The sequence below is a fragment of the Porites lutea genome, chromosome 13 (genome assembly GCF_958299795.1).
Source record: "Porites lutea chromosome 13, jaPorLute2.1, whole genome shotgun sequence".
In the NCBI taxonomy this organism is placed as follows: domain Eukaryota; kingdom Metazoa; phylum Cnidaria; class Anthozoa; order Scleractinia; family Poritidae; genus Porites; species Porites lutea.
The window spans coordinates 15,547,519-15,569,295 of record NC_133213.1 but is presented as its reverse complement, the minus strand read 5'-3'; the positions used below and the strand labels follow the sequence as shown (position 1 = coordinate 15,569,295).

Genomic DNA, 21,777 nt, shown 5'->3' with positions numbered 1-21,777 from the left:
ATGGTGTTGTGTTCACGCTTAACCAATTTGCAACTGTGTACATAGTTACAACCTTTCGACCTTGAGCAAGTGCAAAGCAGTCTAGGAACTTACAAAAACCGTGTGCATACAGGGACCCGGTGCCTCCCACTTAAGAATTCGAATTCAGGCCTAGGTACTTGAAAAAATGGTGTGTTCACATTTGTGCCCAGCGAGTCCCGTACTCGGGCACCGTTCCCAGAAACCAAGTGTGAACGCGGCCTTTGATTGCGTGCTGTGAAGTATTACACAAAATTTGAGCCTTATATGGTATACTTGTGATCGTTGGTTGTATGGGAGGACACGTGACCAGCCAATGCTAGGGCCTTTTTTGCCCTCCCATTTTCTAAGGGTAAAGCCCAGAGGAAGCGAGGTTAAGGTTGACCTAACCTGGTAGGCGGCACATCCCGGCATCTGGAATATTTAATAATAATTATGTAATAATATAACGTTAAAAAGGAGATATTAAGCAAACGACATATTGTTTGAGTTTACAAACATGTTTTAGAGATTTCAGCATCGATCATCAGAACTACCCTTGATGTTGATGACTGAAATGTTTTCCTAACTCAAACGTTGTGTCGTTATTTTGACGGAATAAAGCTTAAGGTTTTTATCTAAATGCATTTCATCTGTCCTAATAGAACCGATGCTAGAGGCACGGAATAGGGACTGGTAATATTGAAAAAGATTATTTTTGCTAATACCAACATACTTGAGAAAATTAAATTTGATGACAAAATGGTTCAGAAACCTTTGTTTTATAGCATGTTATAGGTGTCTTGTATTCTTTTAAGGTTAAATCTTAATTGACCCTTGATAATGCATTTCACGTTTTGTGGCCGTAATGCCAAAAGCCTTTTTTTAAGGTGCCCCTCATTCATTGAGCCCTCACGAAGTTTTATTTTCCAGGAATAAAAATATGACGCTATAAACTTTGATCAATAAGGAATCATTACATTCTTTCTTTCTTTCTTTATTCATTTATTTATTTATTTATTGAGTACTTTATTGAATTCGCCACGGTAACTCAACACGGTGACAGGGGATGAAACAGGACAAAGTAAGCGTCCCTAATAACTCACGTTCGATATATTAAACTCTAATATAACTCCGAGGCTTTCTGGGGTCATTTTAACAAAACTCTTACAAGTGTAATTTACAAGGGCAGCCATTGTTTTCGGACCCTAAAACAGTAGCTACACTTGTAAATTACACTTGTAAAATTTTTATTAAATTGAGCCCTGGTCATTTTTTTTGTATTTGGTTTGGTTTTCTTGACGCTCAAGCCTCCTCTGGAAATTGTGAGACAAATGGAATCGCGAAAAATTTGCATTTCGGACCGTAAAGCCTAGGAGTAATGTTCTGAAATAATATACAATGGACCCTCGATTTAACGAAGTGCCCAGGGACCGGGGAAATTTGTTCGTTATATCGAACACCTCCATTTAAAGAATTTTTCGGGAAAACTACCAAAATGTACGTTATATCGAGGTATAGTTAATATTTAATTTACAAACCTCAACATTTCCGGATCTGAAAAATTACTGTAATAACGTTTCAGTACCGAGCTATATATAGCTACGGCAGTAGAAACTCAAGAACAGCCAAACAAAACTACTGTACACATAAATTTTATCCTTGTTGGTCTGTTTGGCATTCATCTTTTATCACATGCTGACATTTATTCGTCATATCGGGGTATATTTTTCGTTTGCGTTTTTGGCTCACGGTCTTGAACTTGCAAACATCATTAATCAGGCTTCCTTGAACCACTCGAAGAATATCGCTTGAAACAGCCGTTGACCAAGTTCCCAGTCCCTACTGACTCGCCAAAGCTGCATGAGGTATCCGAGCTGAGGATAATGAAGCTGCTGGCTACACTGAATCCATCAAAGGCGTGTGGGCTTCTAAAAGAGTATGCTGAGCTGTTGGCTTTCCCAGTCTCTAAAATCATCAACTCTTCGTTTAAAGAACAGCGTCTCCCGAAGATCTGGAAGTTCGCTGATGTCTCACCATTGCCAAAGGTGAAGCCGGTGGAGGATCTAAAGAAGCACCTAAGGCCGATTTCTCTCACTCCTTGTCTTTCGAAAGTTGCTGAAGAGTGTGTCGTAGTTGACTACGCGAAATCCGCCGTACTTAATGTTATCGACCCAAGCCAGTATGGCGCTGTGCCGAAGTTCTCCACAACTCAAGAACTTATACACATGCTTCACCATTGGACCAAGGGATGCGATGGCAACGGAGCAACTGTTAGGGTTACACTCTGTGATTATAAGAAAGCTTTTGATCTCATAGACCATAGGATTCTTGTTAATAAGTTATGCAAATTAGGTCTGCCGACTGAAATAATCAATTGGATCATAGACTTCCTAAGTGATCGTTCCCAGAGAATCAAACTCTCAGAGGGATGTTACTCCGAGTGGGGATCAGTCCCATCCGGGGTAACCCAGGGGACGAAACTAGGCCCGTGGTTGTTTTTGGTGCTCATCAACGATCTAGAAATCAATAATGCAGGCAATATCTGGAAGTATGTTGATGACACAACTACATCCGAGATCGTTGCGAAAGGAGCCAGTAGCAATTCCCAATTGATTGCAGATACTGTCGTGCAGTGGTCTTTTGAAAATAGAGTAAAACTAAACAGTGAAAAATGTAAAGAGCTTAGGATTTCATTTGCAAAAAACAAACCAAAACTCGCGCCTATAGTAGTAAATAATCAAGAGCTAGAATGTGTTGAAAGCGCCAACTTACTAGGTGTTACGATCTCCAACAACCTTACATGGAATATGCACATTCATCAAATCATAAAGAAAGCTTCTAAACGTATGTATTTCCTAATACTATTGAAAAGGGCTAATGTCGCAAGGCATGAATTAAGTAATATATCAAACATGAGATGCAGTGTTTCATCACCAGATGAAACACCGAGAAGAGAGTTAAAAATACGACGCGCAGCGGAGTATTTTTGACGAACTTCGAGGTGTTTCATCTGGTGATGAAACACTGTGTCGAATGTTTGATATTTCTTCTCAAACAAAATCATTTTTGAAGGAGAAATTAAGGATGCAAATACTAAGCAGTGTTTCATCCGATTTCCAAACACTCATTAAACATTAATTTCCTTAAAGTTTGTATTTTCTTAATGAATTATTAATGAGTTTGAGAATTCTTTTTTATACATCTTGTATAAGGTCAGTCATGACCTACGCATTGCCTGCGTTTTTCTACGCTCTGCCATTGTATTTAAAGAAAGATCTAGAGAATGTAGAGAAACGGGCACTATCAATCATTTGCCCGGGACTGGCCTATAGAAAGGCCTTAGAGCTTTCAAATATTATGTCTATCAATGACTACATCGCTAGCTTATGTAAAACGACCTTCCTCTCGATTGCTATGACCCGGCCCATCGCTTCAATCGTCAGGGCCGTCGTGTTATAATCTTCGGTGCAAAAGCGTTTTGCGAATCCCAAATGTAAGACCGAGCGTTTCAAAAATAGTTTTTTTAGTAAGATCATGTATAGATAACGAATTTTAGCGCTCGGTGAGTTTTGTAAATGAGATCGATGACGTTGTATATGTTTTAACAGTTTTAAGCTTTTTTATATTTATAGGATGTTATTACTTATTTAGGATTTTATCATTATCATTTTATTATACTCACTATTGTAAGATTCTGTTATATTATATTATATATTATATTGTAAATACACAATTCAGCTTAGTAGCTGCAAGCTTTTTACAAATAAACTATCTATCTATCTAAATGCCTTTCCTCCTTCGAGCAATCCTTTTTCAACGTAGACAAACCGCTCCTCCCTTCCACTCCGATCTTGCATGGACACAGCGTAGGAATATTTCACACCAAGCTGGCCGTACACCCAGTCAACACTTCCTTCAAAGGTATAAATTATTCAAAAATTGTCATTCATGCAGATAGTTGGGTACCCTGGCTCCAGAGGTCCGTTCTCAAAATACCTAATATGAAATAAACCGTGCTTACGGTTTGACGTTGACGCGGCTTCGCCGCGAACCGTCAGTATCGATAACAAAAAAGATATCCTCTGGAACCCAGGGTAATGGTCGGGGCATTTTATAAGCAATGGTAAACGTGCAGCGTGCAACCATGGAGTTGTGGATGCACGAAGGAGGTTGGTAAGCACGAAAGAAGCGTAAGAGCATCCATAACTTCATGGTTGCAAAGCTGCAACGTTTACTATTTCTTTTATAACAAAATCAAAAGAGAAAAACATTATTTTCCATTTGCCTTCGGTTGAGTCATCGGTCCGAGTCCATGTATGCTGCCATCTGCCCCCCGTTTGAGTTTTTCTTTCGCTGAATCAACCGTTCTCCGTCTTCAGGTAAATTGCAAAACGTTTTTCGTTGTTATTCTGAATGGCATCTGTCTACTTGCTCTTTATATTAAGGGAAAAAACTTTGAGGGAAAACTATAGCTGCAACTATAAACACCAACTAAAAAGACTCTAAAAATTAAGCTAAAACTAAATAAATGAAATAATTATCAAGCTTATTTGTGCGACAATTTTTGAAATAAACGTAAAGTAGAAATGAGAAAATTTGACTGTAATTCCTTTAGAATAACAGGTAACACTAATTTTAAAAAGAAATTAACTAGCTTTGTATTGAAATCTGCTGGGGAAATCCAGCTATGAAAGTCAAAGTTGCAACTGAAATTCGCCGACACACAGCCGGCGCTGAAGCTGTTGTTTTTCGGCCGTTCTCTGAACGTCTGTTATGAATGAACACTGAGGAACAAAATAATACACACAAAAGTTATTTTTTGAAAAATTTATTTGAAAACCCAAATGTTTCTGTACTCAAATGAAATTCGCTTATTCCAGCGTAATGTGCCCGTTTAAACTCAACTAAAATTTTTAATCGATGCGATGACAACTTCTGACAACTTCACAACAAAGGCTGTCTGACTCGAATTTGAGCGTGTTTCCTAATTAAATTTTTCGCTTGAATTTAGCATCGATCAGCTTGACCAAAACGTCAATAACACAATGCTAATTGATAAATTTACATTTCAAACAGACTTTCTTTTCTATAAAAAGGCACACAAAATGTACCTTAAATCTTCGCTAGCTCGATTTTCCCTCAGCCGATTCTAGCCGCGAGGAAAACAGTGATTAATTCATCCAGGGCAAATTTGTCGCTTGATCTTTTGTCTTTTTTCCTTCAAAACGACAGCTTAGTATTTTCTTCAACTTCCACTTTTCATCTGTGCATTTCATCCATGTATTTTACCGTCAGGAGAGGAGATTTGTTGAATTTGCCTAAATTTTACCGCGCTAGCTCAGTTTCTTGGCGTGCACCCACGGGCAAATGGTAGTGGCTAACTGACCAATCAGAGCGCGCGATTTACTTTTGTTATGTTATAATTTAATTTATAAATACATCATTATAGCTACATCTGCCACTGTATGGTGAATAGATCCCGTATGTGCACGTATAAATAGAAACGAACTGTTTTAACACTACTTTATGTTTAAATAAGCGTACCGCAAAGCTAAAAAATAGTAAGTAAGCGAAGAAGAAATTTCTTTTGGCAGATAGTGAACTAGGCATTGGGAAATCGCAAAAGGTTCTGTCAGGCTCACCTTGTTAATGTGTAAACAGTTCCTGAGTTCCTGGTTCCACTCTGGGTCCACTCCCCGCTGCTAGCTCTCAAACAAACAAATTTTAACCCATTCGCCCCTGAACCGCCTGTAACCGCCCGTGCGGATCCACGTCCTTTCTACCAATTGTGACGTCATCAGTTTTAACGGTCAAGGACAACTTTGTCCGCTAACTTATGCAGAGAGAAGAGATCTTTCAAAGCATACCAGAATGAGCACAATTCAGTCAAGGACACCGGAGAAAGAAGCAAAAAACCATGTGTCATTGACGTGAAAATCTCCAGGAAAATCTTGTTCCATTGCTTAACTACCTTTCCTTTCACCTAATCCTAAGATCCTAAAAGCTTTCCTAAAAACTCTTCCCACCGAAACGAAGCCTACTAAATGCTCAGCAAGAGAAAAACAAAATGAGGCAAGAAAAGCGAAAAAAGAGGGGAGGAGAGAAAGCGAAAAGTAAAAGTCAAGACTTCCGTGTCACTTTTAAACCCAAAAAATAAATTTTTGCTTTCTGCGCATGCCCGAACTTCGCAAGCTGATATTTTGCATCTGGATCAGAAGGCCGCGAAGAGTACGACCTGTAAACCTTTTTTTGGTAAGTTTTAGTAGCACGGCAGTGACAAGAAAACCACTCGACTAGCTTCAAAACGCGTTTTTCGGCAAATTCTCCAGGAGCGAATGGGTTAAATAACACGTTCGAAGACTCCTTTCCATTACAAATGTCAAATTCAATTCTAAGCAGACTTCGTCTATCATTGGTATTATTGCAAAAGAAATACTTATATGCTCGTAAAAACATCGCAACTAACCTAATTTAGATGCGTATGATTTTTTACCTAGTAAGCTTTTTGCACAATATCGCATTGAAAATTGTGGCAAAATAAATATGTATGGCAATTAACACGCTTTTATCCTCTAATAAGGCCCGGTTCAAACGTCGAACTTTTGCATGTGTGCCGAAGACCTAATTATTAGGTTCGGCACATATATTTAAAATTCGACGTATGACTGAATCAATTAGGAACGGCAGTTTTGTATTTGGGTCGACTCTGCCGTTCTATTCGACTGAGCTAGTCGAGTAGAACAGCAAAAGATCGACTTCGATTCATACGTCGAACTTCACATGTGCCGAACCTAATGCATAAATTATGTTAACTTTTTTTTTTCAATTTAACCGCGCTTGTGATTGGCTATTTAGTGGGTTTTCGCGCCTTTGCGGACAGAACAGGGTCGTAACAAGGTATATTTTTTGTCAACTGATACCACCTTTAGGCCTTAAATTTTGATCCCTGATCCCAAAATTGTTGCAAAACTTGATCCCTGATCCCGTGAATTTTTTTGATCCTTAGATTCAATCTGGGTTGGATTAACTGCGTATACTTTATAAAAAACTGAAAAAAAGTGTTTCTCTTTTTTATTTCTTTTACAATTAGTCACATCGTTTACTGACTGGAGAATTAAGGTTGGTTCCAGCCTGTTCTTTCGAGTTATCATCTGATTTCTACACGAAAGAATGAGCTTTTAGTTTAGTGCTCTGTTCATGCCGTTTACGCCTTTCTTTAAAAATGAGATCAATTCCGCAATTCGCCAACAACACAAGCAAAAGAAAACATCAACTTAGTCTAAGGTAAAAGGCGTTTGCTCTAGTTGTACACGCAGCTTTGTCTCAGGCGTCGCCTTGGTAGCACAGTTGACCAACTAAGTTCAGGTGTGCCACAAGTCATACACACCATCTATCCTTATACACGTTTCATACTGGTGTAGGTAGCCTGAAGGTGTACGCACGTGGGGAGAAAAGTTGTAGAGATGAAGGCGGCCCAACCTAGGGGTGTCTGGGGGCATACTCCCCCAGGAAGTTTTAAATTTAGGGTCTCAGAAATGCCATCCTGCTTTTTTTGCAGGACATTTTCAGTAAATAATACGCAGGAAAATGCAGTAGCTAGTTGTTTATTTTACCCATCTCTGGTGTTGTATGAAAGATTCAGTGTTTATGGAAAAAAAGAGGCCAGTGACGCCGTCAGAATTCAGTGGAATAATAAAAGGATAAAGGAAATACTAACACAAACACACCAATAGTACAAAAAATGTGCCCGTCATCCCCATTTAATGATAAAAAATGCTTTTTCAGGAAATAAAAAATATTTTTCTTTGTTCTAGCTGTACATGTACACGCTCCCGAGATCTCTTTGAGCAAAGATTGGCTTGACCAACGACTAGTAGCTACAGAATTCCACAAGACCAGGATGATTGTCGCTCGTCAGCAGCGTATGAACAACAACAGCTTACAAAATGATAATATAACTTGCAAAAGTGTAGCGACAGGAAATTTGAAGAATCTATCATGGCTTCACAATTTGAAGTAATTTATTTTCAGACTATAGGGATTGTGCTTCCTGGATTTTAGACGATTCGGCCTAGCCTTCATGAGCCTTGCAGGCTTTTACCACAGATCAGAGCTTCTCCCTAGCAGGATATTTAATCAGAGCCGCAAACGTCATCAATTTGCTATGTCTTTCATGACACTAGCTAGCTACTTTACATTTAAAAGTAATTTGCATTTAGTGGCTTTAAAAGTGAATTTTTGACTGTTAAAGGAATTTTGGTATGAAGGCTGCCATATATGATCTCTTGAGGCTCGTCAGTAAAACGTGTAAATTGTCAAGTATCAAGTGCAAAAAGAAAGTGCTATGATAAGAAAATTTTGTCAATTAAAAGAATTGCGATCTTTGTAAGGGAAACTGCAGTCAGCTGATGAACGTGATGCGCATTAGATACCATTTCTTAGCTTATTTGTATGTCACAAGATCAGACGCCCGTGAAACAAAAGCGTATCTCAGGAATACCCTAAACAAACCTTGTAGAGTTGAACTAGTTACAAGTCAAATCGTGTTTATTATGGCCCTAAGTCATATCAGGGCACTCATTTTTTTATATACCACTGAGAATTCACCGATGGATTTTTCTAGGGAAAGCCGAACATACTTCCGAATTCGAACATCAGTGGAGGTGAGGAATTACACGAAATCTGAATCTTTTCGAAGGTTCACGGTCCAGAAAGCTTGATTTTCCAAATATATGTAACCTTTTCCATCGATTTTCCAAATATATATAATGATTATTGCTTAACTACAGAATACAGAGCCAATTTTTTAGGTATACTCGTTGGGGTGGCTCGGTATGGCCCTGTATTCTGTAGTTGCTCCTGATTATTTGCTCGCCAACTGATTCATTTCTCTTTTTATATTGTGGCAAACGAAGGCGACTTCTCCCGCCCGGTGCCCACGCGTTTCTCACCTCTTCTGTTCATGTTCCTTTTAATACTGTTTTTAGCCAAATATGATAAAATAATGTAATAGGATGATTAAAAGTTTGCTCAAAAAGGGATTTTCAGTAAAAGATCGAGGATCGAATGAAACACTAAGCAAGATTGAAGTGGATTTCTAGATGTATCCGACGCGTAGATTTGATTTCGGGTTGAGGTAACTCGCTTTTCAAACTGGCAAAAGTAGAGTCCAGGTCAGCGCGGTCCCATAGCTGACTGTGTCCCTTTAAGACATCTTTGTTAAATATTTACTTAGGGAGCCTGGCTTCATCATCACACGAAAGGTTTAGAAAGAGGGAATTTAGTTACTCTGGTAAAGGGCAATGTCTATTACGTAAATTTTTCCAAAATCCGTATTTGGCAATCAAAGACTTTGACCAATTCTTTAGCTCAGTCATCTTAGCTCCAACAAACGGAGTCAACAGGTCAACAATCAGAGAGTATGCTAAAAACGGCAACATAAGATAAATATCTTTAAATTCAAGGAAAGTATCCACACGTTTTGCAGACAAGCTAGTCCAGCAGATCGGATTGCAGTAGTACAGTTTAGTATCAAACTGTTACAGCAAAAATACAACTGAGTTGAAAAATGTTGCCAGGTTCCTCCAATTAAGGCGCATTCAGAGTGATGCAGTCTTTGTTGTTATGTCGGACAACCGGATCCCTGATCCCCATACAGTTATGCTGATCCCAGATCCCGGCGTTGTCATCCCTCGGATCCCACCCCATTTTTTTGCTGTTGATCTCTGATCCCATATCCCAGCATCCACGTTGTAGATTTTTAGACTGAAACTGGACAACTTACAGTGTAAAACGGTCTTCTAAAAAGTTGCTTTTCTTTATATCCATAAAGAAATGGTAATGTATTTTAAAATTTATGGCGTTACTTTATTTTGTCCAAATATCACGATCACGATCTCCTCAGCTGTCTCGATCCTTGTCTTAACAGAACACAAATCACACTAAAATCAAAACAAGAATTTACAGGCTTGTGAAGTTTACGGTTTTCTGTCTATAAAGGTTTACCAGAAAACCGTTGACATAAAAACCCATAAAACGGCCAACAGGAGAGACGTAACACACATTTTAAGTAAAGTAAGCTGTTTCTTACTGAAATCCTTTCATTTCCGTAGGTTACAGAAACGATAGTTTGTTTTTTTTTTCCCCGTACAAATCCTTATATTTTGAATGTTACGCAACAATGTCGATGCCCGCCGATGCTCATATTTCGAGCTTGGGCTACTTTTGAAATTGCGAGCAAATTAAACCTGCATCCGCTAAAACAGGACAAATTATTTACAAACACTACGGTGGGCATTTCGTGTTGTATCAAAAAACTACTTACGAAATTAAAACGAAAGATCATTGTGAAAGTAAAAAACCGGCTTATTATTATTAGAACTGTGATACAGGCCGGAAATCTATGCAGCTCTAGCTATTGATCTCAATATTTTCTTGTTCATTAAACAGTTCAAAGTTTTGTCTAGCCGTTCGTGGGTAATCATGTTCCGCTGTCAGGAGACGTTAGGAGTGCTGGGAGTGCTCAAGCAGGTTCTTGACGGCGTCGTTTTATTCATTGTTCGCCTCTGAAGATCAGAGGGACTTTCCCTTTGATTTTCTTTTTCTCTCTGATATTTGGATTGGATATGTTCTTTTGATCTCTCATCGACCATGCGGTAATCATGCATGATCAACCACGTGTCCGTTCCTGCTACTGTAGGTACGGGCCAGTTGAATGGTTTTGATGATAGCCGAATACTAAGATTGTAGATTACTCTCGCTTGAATTCTCCTTGACTGCGAATAGACGAAGTCACAATAATGTACAAAATCTGTTCATTGATAGTTCTGAGCATTATTGAACTGGTGGTAAGTTGAAATATTTGTCTGTTTACTGGCAGAGTTTAATGAGTGACTTGCCTAGCTTTGTCTTAAAACACACTTCTGACGCGTCCTGACAGCACATTGATGTACACGTGTTGCACATAATTATTACCAAGAAACTCGAAAATTATCATGACTAGTCTGGTTAGAGACGCTTGTTGATTGTGTCATTCCTATAGGCGTTTTAACAGTTACTGGTCTGGTTCTGAGACACGCTTGTTGATGATTGTGTCGTTCCTTTAAGCGTTTTAACAGTTGAAGCGGGCGATTAAGGCCGTAACAGAACCGACTACCCATAAAAGCATGACACTTCGGACAATTGACATTATGCCTATAAGTAAACGCGGACCTTTTTTCTCGCTGGATCCTTCACATGAGGAAATACAGCGGCACCTATACGCGGCTGATGTAAAGGTCCAAAGGGAATATTAGCTCAGAACTAATGCGCTGTGGAGAAATCTGCGAATGAAGTGCCTGATCTTAAATATGGCCGAGAAATCCTGGGGTAGCGGCTAATCTCGGGGAAGTTCCGCCCGAAAGAGGTGCCTCTCTTTTTTTCCAGTGTACAATATATTCAGTGTATATAAGGGAATTCCGTCCCGACCGGTTGAATTATATGAATGGGTGGGGAAATGGCTGTAGTATAGGTATTTAAAAGGACTATTAGCGATTTAAAATGTTTTGAATAGATTATGGTTGAAGCATTGTAAGGTATACCACAGGGGTATAACTTTTCTACAATGGTATACATAAAAGGCTAAGGGGTCGGAACTCGGAGCTCCGGAGGAGCCTTCTCCCTGCCCCCGCTCCGCTTAGACCCGGGTAGAAAACGCTCAAATCAACCCCTAGTTAATTCTACTTCTGCTCTCGCAAAACCTCTTAATCTCTAATGAATGGGGCGACGAAATAAATGTTTTTTATATACCCTCATAGCCTAGGAAAACATCCGTTTCTCCTCGCTCTTCGCCGCGGGGACGTTTCGCGGAGGTTCCTCCGCGCGAAACGTCCCCAGCGGCGAAGAGCGTGGAGAAACGGATGTTTTCGAAGGCTAATACCCTCATCAAGGTTCGTGATCTTGTTTGTAAAACCGAAAACACATCACCAAGAAACCAATTTCATTTCAAGACTAAAGAATCATGTTATAAACAAGCCCGTGCCAAGACCGATGACAAATGCAAATTATTCTTTCGCGCCCTTTATGAGACTGAAGGAAATGACAAAGGGATCGGAAATTAACATAAGCATTCTTTGTTTTTCATTGGACGAAATGTTTCGTAGCCGTCTAATAGAAGGACCAGGTTCAAAGTAATTTCTTATTTAGTGATAACTGCGTGCACAAGCTTCGTGTATTTTTAAAGAACTAGTGATGATGCAGCATTCTTGGGAGTTAGCATCACATGTTAACGACTGGCATGATCACTCTACTATGCTCTAATCCTTCTTCTAAGTGATGGGGTCAATACGCAATGAATGTTTTTCATTTCAAGGACAAATTTTAACAAAGAAACATTCTAATTTTCTTAGGGCCCACAAAAATCTAATTAACACAAACGACGGAAAAAAGTAGACCGCCAAAAAACTTAATTTAAACAAACAAAGGAAAAAGGTAGCCTTCGTGGTATAGGAGAAAACGCGCCGGGAGCGCAAAGGATAAATAAGGGAGAGGGGATATTTTCTTGGGCATAGAAGTGCAGTACCTGGTTCCGCGTTTGCTAGACCTGTGGCGCTCGACTGACAAGAAAAATTGTTCTAATCCCGGAATCGTGATATTGTGTGGCCGATCAGGCCTTAAATTGATCACCCCGTTCGGTAGGGGGGGGGGGGGGGGGTACTCCCCTAAGCCATATAGGTATGTGCCGGCCCAAAGGATAAGGTATTTGGTACTATTTGGACTGAAAACGGGAATACACTTTGCCCGTTTTGGTCCGGAATAGGGTAAGGTTTTCGAGGAAACTACGAGAGTGTATTAACTCTGGTCGTTTCAATATCAAATGAATAAGATTTAAGAAATATGCAGATTCGAGAAACAGAAGAAATGATACACATAATTTTGCCTAAAGACTAGGTCTGATAACGGATATGGATTTTTGAGAGGTCAGGTCTGAAACGATATTTTTTGGTCTGAATTAGGGTCAGGATTTCAGAACTTGTCGGGATTACACGGATACACGGATTCGTATGGACGCGGTCTTACCCTCGCGTTTCTCTCGTGCCTAAAACTCCCTTTCCTTTCCTTTCAAACGCCTGTCACGTAGGCTAGTTCAAACTAGCCTGCGTGGCAGTCGTTTGGAGGGGAAGGGAAAGGGAGTTTCCCTTAAATTCGTATTTTCATTGGGCGAAGAAGTCTGTTGAATATATAAAAGCGCTTGCACGTGCTTCGCAATAAAATAGGTGCGGACGAATTGGTTTAGTTGGCGAGATCGTGTTAGTATTCTCCACAGGCATTAAAATCATGGTTGTCATTTTAATCTTTATTCTCGGAATTGAAGCTCAAGTGGTAAGTTTATGTTTTTAATATTCTTTTATCACCGTTGACGCAACATTCGTGTATCCTAGCCTGTTGTCTCACTGAGCTCGACCAGTCACAACTCGGGCAAGTGTTGTTTCAGTTCCACTGAGCGGCAACCAAGAAAGATGAAGGGGAATTTTTCTACGCCCTGGCCCGCGAGCAGGCTCACTCTGCGTTTTTGGTTTCATACGCTCTTCGTCTCTTTAGATGTGGAGTTTAAGAGCGGCTCCGCGTAATTATCAACTAGACGCGGAAAAAGTCAAAAAATTACCTTGCCTCAAACTCAGCCAGAATAAAGCCTATGGGCCCTAGTTACAAAATCGTTTGTTTAAGTGTGATCGAGTGAATAATATTTTTTTAACGAATTTTTTACTTCCCGAGGCCTAAAATGGGCAAAAATCATACGAAATTAGAGTCATATTCAGTGGCTCGTATATTTTAAAATAAAGTTGGCTACTAAAATATAATGACACTTCATATTTTTACTATCTTTCCTCTGTAATTTTAACTGATTAGTTCTCGATTTGGTCAACAAGAGATTTTTTAAGAAATTTTCAAAGTTTTTGGCTCAAAATCGCTTAATCTAAAAAAGCGGATTGGTACATGGCTTTCAACACCAAAGCTTGTTTAGCCTGAAAGAACATTTTTTTTTTCTTCACGTTAGCGAAATGAAATTTTTCGGTAAACGAAATCACAAGCGCTGACAAAGCGAAGCAAATGTAAATGTTACACAAAAAACGGGCGAACAAACGTGTCCTCTGACCCAAGCACAACCAAATGCGAATTACGGTAGGCGCCAAACCTTTAATTATTCGGTAACTTCTCGAAACAATATTGGTCCGAAATGTGCATAGGTTTTTTAGAATAAAGCTGAGTTAAAGGTCAAAAAGTCCACAAAGAGGTAAAAAACACAACAAAAGTCACGAGTAATTTCTGTTCCGTTTTCTGAATTTTATGCAGGCATTTATGCGATTTAACGAATTAACAATGTTTAATCGAACGATACCCACCTGACTGTGTTAGTTGAAGAGTCCATAAAACTTCTCTGAAGATTCCTCGGAAAGACCTCCAGAAGGAAATGAATGAAGAATTTGAACTAAACAACTGTCGAACCGCCACGGGCAAACCAGCTTCAGTGCAGTCATGCAAAGCATGTTACGTCACGTAATTTGGGAAGGAGGGAAGAAATTCTTCTACGCCGTGCGCTAAAACATTAATGAAATAAAACTAGCTTTGGACTGTTTCATTTTTGCCCTCGCTTGAGGGCAAAGGTGCCTCTTCCGCCGATATAATCTTGGACTTGATGAGCAGGCGTTTTACTGGGATTCGTAATTCCTCTTTCACCACAAACGAAAAGTGAGAATTCTTTTTTCGCCTTTGATCTCAACAACGTTAGCCTCAATTTTCTGATTTGCCCTTGGCTTTATTTACAGACTAGTATAAATGACACATATCTTGGTCTCAGGTAAGGGAGGAAATATGGGGAAATATGACTCGCCTTAAAATGCCACCAAAGGAGGCCAAATGTTTCCTTGCTTATAGGCCAAATTCGCCCTAGGTGGCGTTGTAGGGATTCGGATTTCCTGCTAGTGGACGTTGTGGAAGGCACAAGTGTAATAACTGGACCCAAGTGTAATAAAGGTCTCATCTCTCACCCCTGAGATACTATGAGACATGTCCACAACAGCCTAAACATGGTTATCTTAACTTACAAAGCTGACATAACGGTTCATGTGACGAAACAGAACTAGAAAAAAAACAAGAAGACGCCCGAAGGCGTTTACGCGGGATGTGTTGGTGTAAGAAAGAATTACCGGTATGTTGAATGGCAATGTAGAGTTGAGTAGTGTATGCAACAAATGTGTGCAGGAGAGACGGAAATGTTCTGTTAAGGACCAATACACTAGAAGATGAGTTACACACAAGGGTTCCTTTACTACTCGAAACAAAACTTACATCAATATTACCACCATATATGTTAGGAGTATGGGGTAGTTCACTAAAATTTGCATTCCTTTACTAATGTCCTCAAAAAATGCACTTCCACATTCAACAATAGCATGTAATGTATCATACTTCCAATAACCACAGGGCTGTAAGGCTGTGCTCTAGGAAAGATTTCAGAGAGCCCTACGGGCTCCCTAAGCATTTTTAGCTGGTGTGCCCGGGCCTCCAAGTTGGTCACCCAAATTTTAAAATAAATCAATGAGCTGTTAGTTAATTATTAAAAGTTAAACAAACTATTTTCTTAACAAGTCAAGCAGAATTTTGTGAGGCTTTTTTTTCGTGAAAAATCACATCCCTTTGACCTCCTGAGCGTGCGAAAAACAACCCCGCATGTTGTCATATGAAAGTAAGTTTTCGCGCCATATGAGAAACATGGGCAACGCCGCCGAATATTTCATGTTTTTTAAATGGAAAAGTAAGATTCTGGTCTGTTTATATATTTTTTAAAAAAAAAAATTGGGGGTCAAAAATAAGGGCACTATTCTTTTTACAAATAATCATTTTGATTTAGGTTGAAAAGAAAATTCGCTTCTTAAGATTGACTGAGATCCCGTGGAGCTTTCCAGGAAAACTGTTCTGATTTCAACGAAACCGCGGCGCTCCCCGGGGGGTTAATTTTTGCAGGGTATGTGCCGCTGGCCTCTCAGAGCCCCTATACCCCATTATAGTCTATTCTCTTGGGCAAATATGTAATTTTTGCGATCCCAGCTTAGTCACTTTCTATTTATGTATCTACCTTATCAATCCTTTAAATACCTCATCAAAAAATGATTTGACTCATTTTTTGATAAATTGAATGAAGAACACTTTACTTTTCACCTACTGTACAACTATCCTGGTACGTTTGCTAGCCGTAAATATGAACAACTCTCTACCCCAAAAATCAGAATATGTGCGACCCCACTCTAATAACTCTTTTGAAATAGTCAGTCCAGTCGTGAAAATACGACCCCATCCAGCGGCACATCCCCATTAGCCTCTTATAAGGAAGTGCAACCCCCCCCCCCGGCCGCCCCAAAACTATTATCTCTTTTGAATAGATCGACTTGTTGTAAAGTCGTCGTTTAAGCGCAGAACGAAAGTATTTTCTTTCTATATTATCGGTGAAATGTTCAGGACAAATGTGGATTCCGTTAGCTTTTGCGTATTTATTTTTAGTACGTGATGCGAGTTTGGATAGAGTGCGAGCCAGCGAGCCATGCGAGCCATGCGAGCCATGCGAGCCATGCGAGCATTCTGAAAACCTATCTACACGAACGATGAAACCGTATCGTTGCATGTAGTTCTAAGCATGTAAGCATGTAGTTCTCCAACATGTCGATTAGTCCTTGCACATCTTTCATCCCCAAATGCGCTGCCAAACACTGATAGAAGCAACGGTTTCTTTCCCCGCTTGGATCGATGTTAAGCGTGAAACCACGCTTCGTTGCTTCAACGAGACACTGCGTGCGTCGATTTGCCATCTGCGAACTAAATAAAATACATAAAACATTAGCAATGATGAATAATTCATTGCACAAAACAGCTGACAACAGACTAAAGCAAAGGTAAATCAGGTAAATACTCACTTTTAGAAGCAGTTTATTGCTAGATTGATTCGACTGAACTGGATTGTCCGAAAGGATTGAAGATTTTTTGAAGATCCGGCCACGAGCACGCTGAACGGTTCGCAAGAACAAGCTTTAACAAGCTTTAAGCTTGAAGACTCAGGATTTTTAGAGACACTTTAATATTTGTCTTCGTGAATGAAAAATGTTGTCTCTGTATATGTTTCGCCGAATTATATTTCCTTTATTGATTGTTGGTAGTCTTTTAACGCTTTTAAAGATTACAGATCGATAAAACCATTAAATAAAAAATAAACATAATAATTTCTTTATTATGTTGGAGCTTAACTCTAGTATGTTCGTTCAAACGTTCGCTACAGCTCGCACTAGAAAAGTGAGAACCGGCTGGCTGTATATGTGATTTTGGACATTTTTTTAACGGTTTAGCTAAAAGCCCACGCGTGCTTCGATCGTCCTGAATATTGAATGAGTGCAATTTCTGTTGCAAAATTGTGAAATACTGCATTCTGTCCGAGGTCTGTATGATAAAAACAGTACCTCATAGTACTGTTTCACCTCAGATGTATAAATGGTATAAAAGGTTGGTTTACACGCAACCAGATTTGTTGGCAAGATTTTGTAAAGTAAACTTGTCGAACGCAAAAAAATTCAACCTGATTTTTTTTCCAGGCCTAATTTAATCTTACGGTGATCAAGAGCCATTATGGCTCTTAAATGTGATCGAAGATGATTGCTATTTTTTGGGTGTACATATGAGGTTATCAACTCGGTGTAAGATTTTGTTCACTCTTGGGCTGTTTGCAAATTATTTTTCTCTAAAATCACTTAGCCTTTCCCTCAAAAGTCACATGAATGTGCTATGTGCTCTAAAGTTAACTAAATTGTGGAATACAAGTTTATTGTTTGATTTAAATTATAAATAAATTAATAGGAGCCTCGCTTTTAGCCCTGGCTAAATCTACATATTAAAACATGGATTGACAAAACATGGATTGATAAAACATGGATTGATAAAAAATGGATTAATAAAACATGGAATAATTAAACATGAATTGACAAAACATGGATTAATAAAACATGGATTGACAAAACATGGATTAATAAAACATGGATTAATAAAACATGGATTGATAAAACATGGATTGATAAAACATAGATTGATAAAACATGGATTGACAAAACATGGATTAATAAAACATGACTTAATAAAAAATGGATTAATAAAACATACATTTATAAAACATGGATTTATAAAACATGGATTTATAAAACATGGATTAATAAAACATAGATTTATAAAACATGGATTTATAAAACATGGATTAATAAAAAAATGATTAATAAAACGTGGATTAATAAAAAAATGGATTAATAAAACATGGATTGACAAAACATGGATTGATAAAACATAGATTGATAAAACATGGATTGACAAAACATGTATTAATAAAACATGGATTAATAAAAAATGGATTAATAAAACATAGATTGATAAAACATGGATTAATAAAACATGGATTGATAAAACATGGATTAATAAAACATGGATTAATAAAACATGGATTGATAAAACATGGATTAATAAAAACTGGATTAAGAAAACATGGATTAAGAGAACATGGATTGATAAAACATGGATTAATAAAACATGGATTGATAAAACATGGATTAATAAAACATGGATTGATAAAACATGGATTAATAAAACATGGATTAAGAAAACATGGATTAAGAAAACATGGATTAATAAAACATGGATTGATAAAACATGAATTAATAAAAAATGGATTAATAAAACGTGGATTAATAAAAAATGGATTAATAAAACATGTATTGACAAAACATGGATGGATAAAACATGAATTAATAAAACATGGATTGATAAAACATAGATTGATAAAACATGGATTGACAAAACATGTATTAATAAAACATGGATTCATAAAAAATGGATTAATAAAACATAGATTGATAAAACATGGATTAATAAAACATGGATTAATAAAACATGGATTGATAAAACATGGATTAATAAAACATGGATTAATAAAACATGGATTGATAAAACATGGATTAATAAAAAATGGATTAAGAAAACATGGATTAAGAAAACATGGATTGATGAAACATGGATTAAGAAAACATGGATTAATAAAACATGGATTGATAAAACATGGATTAATAAAAAATGGATTAAGAAAACATGGATTAAGAAAACATGGATTGATGAAACATGGATTAAGAAAACATGGATTAAGAAAACATGGATTGATAAAACATGGATTGATAAAACATGGATTGATAAAACATGGATTGATAAAACATGGATTGATAAAACATGGATTAATAAAACATCGATTGATAAAACATGGATTAATAAAACATGGATTAAGAAAACATGGATTAAGAAAACATGGATTGATAAAACATGGATTGATAAAACATGGATTGATAAAACATGGATTAAGAAAACATGGATTAAGAAAACATGGATTAAAAAACATGGATTGATAAAACATGGATTAATAAAACATGGATTGATAAAACATGGACTGATAAAAGACGCTCTCAAACTCTCTCACACACTAGGCCATGTCAGGGAACTCGCACCACTGTAACCTAGTCAGATACTATTATACCCGTTTAGCCCAAAACAAGCGTTTTTGACCTTAAAGAAAGCACATCACAACGCGGCGTAAAGGGACATTAACAGAGAAAACCAAGAAACTAAAATCCTTATTTAGCCGTAATAAATTAAAGCTTTAGGCTTTAACAGAGGTCAAAGAAAATTAGTACTTAACAATCTGTCGAAAAATTTTAACCGTTAGCCATAAATAGGGTAAACAAGAGTTAACCGTATATAAAGGAAATTGTTCCCTAGATTTGTTAATTTTAAGGAAGGTGCTAAACTCGCTTATGGTTGCGTTATTTATTTCCATTTAGGCCAAGCGCCTTTTAGTTGTGACCTAGACCAAGACTCCATTTCCGCCGCTCTCTCGGGGGATCAATTTTTTCCCTAGCAGAAATCTGGCTTCTTGCTGGGGATTAAAATCTGCGATTTTCAGAACTGCACAGGAGGTCGTACCTTCGGAATACTAGTGAAACCGACACCCAGAGATGTCACTGTTTGTAAAACTCGTTGCCAATAAACAACAATGACCTGTAACAATTCCCTGTTTTTCTCTGACGGTAAGGTCGGACATGGCCATGCCTAGTCTCTGTTCGGCGTCCGCCCACGCAATCTCGGTGAAGGCATTTCGGTAGCGTGTCTGAGAAAAAACTTGCTCACGTAGACACCCCCTCTCCCTTTTTTCTGAGGGGAGGGGTCGGCTGTACACAGGCTATCTGAAACGGATAATCCATCTTCAAACTGTCCGAATTGACGGATAAAGTCAGGCGGATTGTTCATTCAAAATTAAAACCCTTTCCATTTCAAATTAAGACGTATTACCTATCTGACGCGAATTATCAAACGGATAACCCATCTCACACGAATAATCCGTCCCTAGTATGAAAACGGTCATTTCTGTTATAAATGAATACCCCCTCGCCTCCTCGTACATTCTTGCCCATTTTCAAGTTTTCACCGTACAATCACACGCCACGCAATTAACTACTTTGTGCGCAGATGAACGCGGTTATGTGAATAACACTTCCAGTTTGTTTTTTTCAGTTTCGGTTATTTTTGTCTTGGATCGGTTCGGCTCGATTACCACTATTCGGGAAATTACTCCACGCTCCTCTGAACAAACGGTCGTCTGTTCTTTGGGAGGACCTAGAGAACGGCGAAAATCAAGCCTACATAACGTTAGGGCATGTTATCGAGAAAAAATCAAAAATCTCTCATTTTGTCTTTAAAGGTCGTCTTGAACGGTGAATTGGCCCTTACAAACTGAATCAAAATCTTACTTTGTCTCTTCCAGCTGGCTTCAACGTCAACTAGCTGTCCGTCCGCCCATCATTATTGGAATGGCACGTCATGTATCTTATGCACCAAGTGTGGGCCAGGGTACGGAGTGAAAACTAACTGTAGCGAAAAGCAAGACACAGAGTGTCAAGAGTGTTGGTCTGGATACGACTGGTCGAATAACACGAGCATGGAATCGTGTATTTAGTAAGTTAAGTTGCACGCAGTAGCTGTGCTTGTGGTTTACTCTCGAAAAATAAGAGTTAATAAAATTAATAGACCTCTTTAGCTTTTATGTAAAGGCCTCAGGGGAATTCCCCGTTTGACTTTTCCCAAATTATGAGTACATATCCCGGATTAGTCAATCGATAAGAATCGGTAGCAATCAAGTGATTTTTATCGATTGATAACGGAAATCGGTGAAAATCCATAAACTGAATTGCTGTGTCAAATCGATATTATCGATTTTTCATGGTTTTAACGATTTATAACCAAAGTCCGCCATTGTTGTGTTTTGGCATGAGTTATATAGTACAGCTAAGAAAACACATCCACGAGTAACGACTGAACAGCAAACATGAAAATGAGGAATGTGGGAACTATTACACACACAACTTTCTCTCTAAAACCCTTTATTTTGTGTATAATATACGAAAAATGGTTATCCGTTTAATTACATTCATTTCTCGCAGGCAAGAATCATGAGAAATCCATCCTTAGATAAACATTTCCTAGCCTAAATTTCGGCAGACATTCCTTCTAGTCGGAATTCAGACGAACAGAGTTTCCTCGATAGATTTCCACTGTTTTCCGGTATCAATCGATAAAAATTACTTGAATTGAATCCGGGATGTAACTGCGACCGGATCTACACCGATGTCAGTTTTGAAAGTCTGGTAGATCTAAATTCTGAAAAACTGAGCG

General features: G+C 38.3%; 1 protein-coding gene across 2 annotated transcripts in view; it reads left to right on the top strand.

Annotated features, from left to right (window-relative positions):
* LOC140923003 (uncharacterized) overlaps nt 1-21,777 on the top strand; it is a 144,862-nt gene that overhangs the window by 63,178 nt on the left and 59,907 nt on the right. The gene's annotated exons all lie outside the window — the stretch shown is intronic.